Consider the following 8,096-nt stretch of genomic DNA (forward strand, 5'->3'; position numbering starts at 1 on the left):
CTACCATTTATTTGTTTTCTTATCTTTATTGAATATCCATGTTTGAAAGGAAAAAGGTGAAAAGGAAAAGGGAAAAAGGAAAGAATAAATGAACCACAACACAAGAACAAAACAAACAAACAAACAAACAAGAATAAACTATGAAAAAATTAACAACAATTTTCTTGGAAGTGCTACTCAGCTTAACTCTATCTGCACCTATCCTGAACTGTATACTTAGTATTTCAATTCCTAATCAAACAACTATAATAATATGAAATACGATATAAATTACTTAAATAGTATATTCTATTGTTATTAATTCTTATCTACTTATCTATCTATATTATCTATCTAATCTACTCTTCTATTTTGTTATAATTTGTTTATTTTCATTTATTATTTCTCTATAGTTCTTAACCGTTTAATTTCTAGTAATTGATTTCTTTTCTTAATTATTAAGATTTTTTAAAAGATTGTTGTCTTAATTATTATGTTTTTTAATTACCTAGTTTCTAATTTTATTTGTTTAATTGTAATTATGGTTTCCGCATTCTTATTTAATGGTTTACTATATTATTTATTATCATATACATTTATTAGTTAGCCTACAAATTATCCTGTTTTCCACTTCTTGTTATTCCACATGAGTATTTAATAATGTTGCCTAATTAATTTTATATTTACTTTATTAATTATTTAAATCGTTATATTATTTAGTTAAGTCCTATTTAATAATGTGTTGCTTCATTTTCTTTCTTCGGTTTTCACAGCGTGACAATGGTTATTCTCCTGTATGCTGTAAGATTGTTTATCAAACTACACTCCTCTTCACTTTTCACAACAAAACAGATCACTATGGTTTTTCACTGCATGATAGGCTTTCTTCTGTGATCATGGAACACATTTACACTAATGTACCAAATATTTACACTAACATTTCACTTCACTAACAACTTCCACTTTTATGTGACTTAACATTTAATGGTTATTCATGAAGTACTTTGTGAGTGTTCTCAGTTTCGTGTTCATGCCATAACACAGTTCTGTATGTGCTGACGTGCTGAGCACTTAGTGTAGGTCCTTGTCCGTTGTGTCCTTCCGCCCGCACACCCAGGCTGCGACCGTCATTTCGGCCGAGGTCGACTGAGGCGGTCAATATCTTCACTATCTCTGAGACACTCCTCTTCACTTATTGTCCATGACGCAATGAGGTATATGTAAAAACCCTGAAACCACGAACACAAAAGCGCACATGAAAGGCACGCACAAAAGATCATACGCATCCGGAGTTCCATCTAGTATAAACCGAGGATGCGACGATCCACTCGCTCCTCTCCCTTCGGGGGCACGGAAAGCCAGTGCCATCCTGAAGATTTTCTTTGGCCCGGAAGATTTCATTCATTCAAAAACACTCAAAGACACATCACTCTAATTCTATTTACATTTATGCAATGCTTATTCGTTTTCATTGCAATATGTTATTATTATTTCGGAATAGCTGTTGCAATTCACTTAAGAACTGAGAGTGCCACCATTTATCTCATTGACCCTAAAACTATGGATTTGACATTAACACCTGTCATTTTGGATTATTTTACATGTGTCAATAACACTCCCACCCCGCAAGTAAACCCCTGCCCACATACAGTGGTAGCTGAATTTGAACATCATCGCTAATAGAAGTGTCACTATTGATCTTAGCGACCCCGAAAATTAAGGATTTGACACTAATATCACTCATTTTGGATAATTTTTACAAGTCTCGGTATCCCCCGGTGACTCCTGCCCCGCAGCCAAATGGAGTGAATTGGAAGTTAATGCGATCGGAGTTTCACCATTGATCTCAGTGACCGCGAAAATTAAATTCGACACTAATATAGAACATTTTCTTCTACTTTTACATGTCCCGGTAAATGCCTCTTCTGAGACCCCTGGTTCGAAATTTCAAAGAAATGCTTCGTCTTGGTCTGCAACCTGAACCAATGTAACCGCGACCCAAATTTGGTAACTCGCGGTCCATCGTCTGGTCCCCAGGCCACACACACACACACGAACAAACTCTTTGTTTTATTTAAATTAGATTCAACAAAATAGTTTTTTACAGATGCTTCTAAATATACTTTCTTTAAACAACATGTACATGCATCTCATTTAAGGAATTCGTATTTCCAATGCAAAATAAAGATTTAATCGTCTCTGTTAAAGGATTTCCAAGTATGTACACATCCTCCTAACCAACCTATAAATACACTCATTAGCTTATAATTTTCAGTAAATTGTTTTCTAAATCTCTAATGGCTGGCTTGATAGGAAACCTTCATACGATATTCGTGCCCAACTCCAGGAAAAATAATCTTTAATTTGACACTAGTTTTCCCAAACTTTTGGAGACTCGATAAGCTTTGTAGGTTAAAATCGTTCTGTTCCTTTGAAGTAATTAGAACAAAATACGAATGTTTCGTGGATTACAATTAAGTTCGCAAATTAGCTAACATTTTAATTAACACTAACCAAGTAGCGAAGGTAAGAGGCAAATATTAGGATAATTGCAAACTATTAAGATTGGTAGGTTGACTTGTAATTTAGCGACTCTTTTAATGCCGATGCTACATGGGACAGGAACCGATAGATTAACGTTTGACCTGAAATACTTGACCTCTCATCTATGAATAGAACTCAGGTGTTCCACGAGTATGAATTCTTAAGAGTTAACGTAAAACACAGACTTAAGGCGTTATTACCTTATAACATGGACTTGTACAGAACAAAACTTTACTCGTACTAGAGTATTACTTGAAATTAAGTTACCTTTTACTTTCAAACCAAACAAATCAAATACATTAAAAAGTACTTATCACAACATAAGAAGACATATACTTTTGACTCATAAGTGAGGATCGTCAGTAAGTAGATAAATTTCTATAGCAGTTCGGTAGTTCATTTTAAATAAATGATTTTTGTGATAAAATTAAGTATTATTAAGTTTTGATTTCCAAATATATTTGTTACTTACGGAAAGAGATTTTATTCAGTTTAACTTGTTTGTTTCCTTTAAGCAGTACTATTGTAATAAAATAAGTGAAGTAGGAGGGTAACTGCAGACGATCATGATCCTAATGCCCAAGAAATCGAACCCAAAAAGATGTGGGAATTACAGAAATATCGGTATCATATCTCATTCAGCAAAAACAAAACAAAAAAAAAACTGCTTCGAATTCTGAATACAATGTTGTGTGGAATAACAACTGAAAATTTGAGGAGGAATTTCAGGTTCAGGAGAGGTAAGAGTACAAGTACAATTTGATTATTAAGTGTATTAGTGAAGGGTTTCCAGAAAAAGGGAGAAAGGTGTGTGTTGTATTTAGTGATCTAGAAAAGGTTTCTGACCACGTGAATTGGGAATTGTTGTGTGGAATATGTGGATTGTCTAATTTGCTTTCTAAACAAAACAAGTTCTTTACACTTCCTCGTAGATGTGATTCCAACCCATGTCAAGAAAGAAACATATGCGTGTAAGTCCAACACACTCCGTACTACATCAGCTGCAATTGCTCTCTGTTCTTATAATTCTACGCCGTCTAAATGCATGGATCAACTACGTGCAGTAAGAAAGATTTTATAGTTTATTGTGTTGTATCATTCCCTTTTTCAGTGTTCTACATATTAATTATATTTCCGATATATATATATATATATATATATATATATATATATATATATATATATATATATATATATATATATATATATATATATAAAAAGATGGTGATCAGAAAAATGGAAACACCTGCAGTTGGCAACACGTCAGATGTATGGGTTGGCAGTGGTGTCGTGGAGCCGCAGCGCCGGAAAGATGGTGGTGGTGTGTTAGGTCGGTCTCCATACTACGTCAGGCGCAGTGGAACAGCAGTGTCCAGTGGCTGCAGCAGACGGAGGTAATGTAAAATGGGAGACCTCTCAGAGTTTCAAAGAGGGCAAATTGTTGGTGCGCGGTTATATGGAGTGAGTGTGACGGCAGTGGCTACTCTGTTAGGTGTGACGCGTGGGACAGTGTCGAAGGTGATGACGGCCTACACAACACACGGCAAAATCACAACGGCGAAGCGGAACAGTGGGCAGAAGAAAATCATGAGAGTCAGGTAACGCCTGGTATTAAAGCGCATTGTCACGCAGAACCATCGTGCCACTGTGGAGCAAGTGACGGAGGAACTTAATCAGCACCTCCCCCACCCTGTTTCGACAATCACAGTCGGCCGCGAATTATATGACATGAACTTACGGGGTCGTGTTGCACGTGCCAAACTGTTCATCAGGGACCATAACACTTTTGCACGCCGCAAATGGTGCCGCGACCATGCAACTTGGACACTTGATGACTGGAAACGTGTGATATGGTCGGATGAGTTATCCAGCACACTATTCCCAACCACGGGCCGTGTTTATGTGTGGAGAACGCCCAAAGAAGCTTATGATCTGCAGTGTCTCCGCCCAACTGTGAAACATGGCGGCGGCTCGGTGATGCTGTGGGCCGCCATATCATGGTTTTCATCGGGTCCTGTGGTCACACTTAGTGGACGAATCACTGCCAACGATTATGACGCAATTTTAGGAGACCACTTGCATCCTATGGTCCGGATGTTGTCCCCGGACAATGACGCCATCTTCCAGGATGATAATGCAACCATTCACACAGCTGGCGTTGTTGCAGCGTGGTTTGAGGAACATCGGGATGAAGTTCAACACCTCCCCTGGCCCACCCAATCCCCAGATCTCAACATATATGAGCATCTGTGGTCCGTCCTGGAAACACGACTCCGGCAACAATTTCCACCTCCATCCTCTCTCAGGGAACTGGCCGATGCCCTGTACGAGGAATGGTGTAAAATTCCACTTGCTACCATTCACGACCTTAATTTTATCATGTGCAATTTTATCATTTAAGGTAAAGAAAATAAATTTCCTCGCACAGAGACCTGAGGAAATTCGGAGTAATGCTAACGTATTTGTGTGATTTATATTGGTCTCTTAAGAGCGTCTGTATTTAATGTGCTCTAAAGTGTACGTTTCAAATAAACATGACGCATATTACAAAAAGGACTAACGGCACCAAAATAGAACAAAACGAAAAATGAATGCTCCAGACTTCCCGATCTTTGGCTATTATCTAAAAAACTAAGACAATCTATTATATGAAGCAAAAACAAACTATCTGACTGCAATAACTACTGCAACAACGCAATAACAATTGAAATAATACTTAGATGATTACACTAGTTAACAAAGGTTTTGTTACATAAAAGGAAATACCTGTTCTTAAAGAAACTTTTTGCGCTGAATTCGAATATGCACTTGGTTTTTCTCCATTACGTACGATTTTCCCGTAACAGAGGGATTTTCGGGAAAATCCCTCAAAAATTTCCCTTTTCGTTTATTTTACACCCCAAGATCTTGTCCCCTTGCATATACTAACATAGAAATTATACCTAAGTATACTTTGATTCATATTTAACAAACCCTCCAAGTTTCGTAATAATCGCTTTATTCTTTCTAGAGAAATAAATATGTTTGTATGTATACTGTGTGTACTGTTTATTGCACCTTATAGTAATGCTTTCAGATCTCTTAAGTTGAGGTAAAACGTTTTGCTTTATTACCACAAACACATATATAAAATATAATACAATATAATTTACAAGTGTGACAATTTACAATAAACAATAATACAAATGTACCAAAAGGTCATGAAAAGACAATCAAAACTATCACAATATATGAAACTTTCATTGGGTTACAAAAACGTACACTACTTCCTTCTTTTGTAAGAAATGTTGCATTCTCTAACAAGACCCCAACAATAGTCCCCCATCATTGAAGGATCCCATCTTCCCTGGTACCTTTTCTCCATTGCCATTATTGGGGGCCGCGGTGGCTCAGTGGTAGAGCGTTCACCTCTGGTGCTAGGGGTCTTGGGTTCAAACCCTGCTCCCGCCAAGTGAACTTTGTGGTGGACAAACACCGTGTGCGTGGGTTTTCTCGGGGTTCTCCCGTTTCCTCCCACTTTCTTCATTCCACCATTTCATTCATTACTCATCATCACCGTCTCCTTTAGCCTAACCGGCATAAGCGTGGGACGTAAAACTCAAAAATTTCATTTCATTTTTTCCATTGCCATTATATCTTGATGGAATCTTTCCCCCTGTTCGTCGCTGAGAGCACCTAGGTTAGCAGGAAAGAAGCTGAGGTGGGAGTGCAAAAAGTGGATTTTTAAAGACATCCTACAACCCTACTCTTTGTATTTCTGTATCATGTCCTGTACGATTTCTGTGTAACTCTCAGCTTTGTTATTGCCCAGAAAGTTGCGCACAACACACTTAAATGCTGTCCAGGCAGCTAGCTCAGCACTGTTTAACTTGCTGTCAAAGCTATCATCAAGCATTAATTTCCTAATTTGGGGACCAATAAACACTCCCGCTGAAATCTTAGCATCACTCAGGTTAGGGAACTTATCTCGCAAATACTTGAAACCTTCACCAGATGTGTCCATGGCTTTGACAAAGTTTTTCATAAGTCCTAACTTGATATGAAGTGGCGGTAGTAATATCTTATTAGGATCTACCAAAGGAGCGTATTTGACGTTGCATTCTCCAGGTACGTAATTCATTCTAGGTTCCCATTCCTTCATTTCATAATGTTTGTCATCAGCTCGGCTATCCCATAAACATAAAAAACATTGGAACTTCGTGTAACCGCACTGCGGTCCTAATAAAATACCAACTACCTTGAGATCACAACATATTTGCCAACAATGGTCCTTGTAATTTATAAGATTTAGCAAAGTTGACATGGTGTCATAGGATTCCTTAATCTTCACTGAGTGCGCAAGTGGTATAGAAGGTTTTTTATTTCCATTATGTAAAAGGACAGCTTTAAGGCTGACCTTTGACGCGTCGATAAATAACCTCCATTCTTCTGGAACGTAAGGAATTCCTAGCTCCGCCATCAACCCATTTATATCCGTACATACGCACACATTATCTTGCATTGAGAAATAGCTTGAAAATTGAACATGCCTTTTCCTGTACACTGATATGTTCGTTTCTGCATCCAATAAGTTCCACTGCTGGAGCCTTGATCCCAGAAGTTCCGCCTCTTGTTTTGTCAGGTGCAAATCACGGACTAGGTCATTAAGTTCACATTGCCGGATGAAATGTGGCTCGCGAACACAGTCAGGGATGAACGTTGGATCCTTGGATGTACATGTTGATGTCGATGGTTCATCAAGGTCATGATCATCATCAGAGTCTTTTGGCCATATCTCTTCCCAGTTGGTAGGGGGCTCGGGAAGTGGAAGTTCTTTTGCATTCTGTTACATTTGATAACAAATATTGATAACCATTTCATGAACAAAACGAAAAAACTTGGAGAATTGTATATATATGTATTAAGATATACATATACTGTACGTTTAAAAAAAATATACGTTGGAAGTACATTCTATTTTTATACACGTTTCTAATTTACAGAGAGCAATACAAGTGTGTTGTTGACTATTGTAAATATTCATTTTTATGTCTGTGTTTGTAGTAATAAAGCAAATCGTTTTTACCCCAACTCAGGAGATCTGAAAGCATTACTATCAGATGCAATAAACAGTGCACACAGTATACATACAAATATATTTATTTATACCTAGAAAGAACAAAGCGATTTTTACGAAACTTTTAGGGTTTATTAAATATAAATCAAGGTATACTTAGGTATAATTTCTATGTTACTATATGTAAGGGGACAGGAGCTAGGGGAATAAAATATCTGAAAAAGGGAAATTTTTGAGGGAATTTCCCGAAAATCCCTCTGTTAGGGAAAACTGTACGTGATGGAGAGAAACCGAGTGCATATTCGAATTCAGCGCAAAAAGTTCCTTTAAGATCAGGTGATTTTTCTCATGTAACAAACAAAAAGTTTAAATTTGTTAACTAGTGTTATCAACCTTAGACTTGCACAGGATTATGATGTTAAATATATTAAAATGCATATCATAAGATGGATCAAATGTCATAAGTTATGCAAAAAGTAATTTATAACAAGCAAATCTAATCGAACAACTGATATTT

Source organism: Thermobia domestica, chromosome 4 (assembly GCF_964235325.1).
Source record: "Thermobia domestica chromosome 4, izTheDome1.hap1.1, whole genome shotgun sequence".
Lineage (NCBI taxonomy): Eukaryota > Metazoa > Arthropoda > Insecta > Zygentoma > Lepismatidae > Thermobia > Thermobia domestica.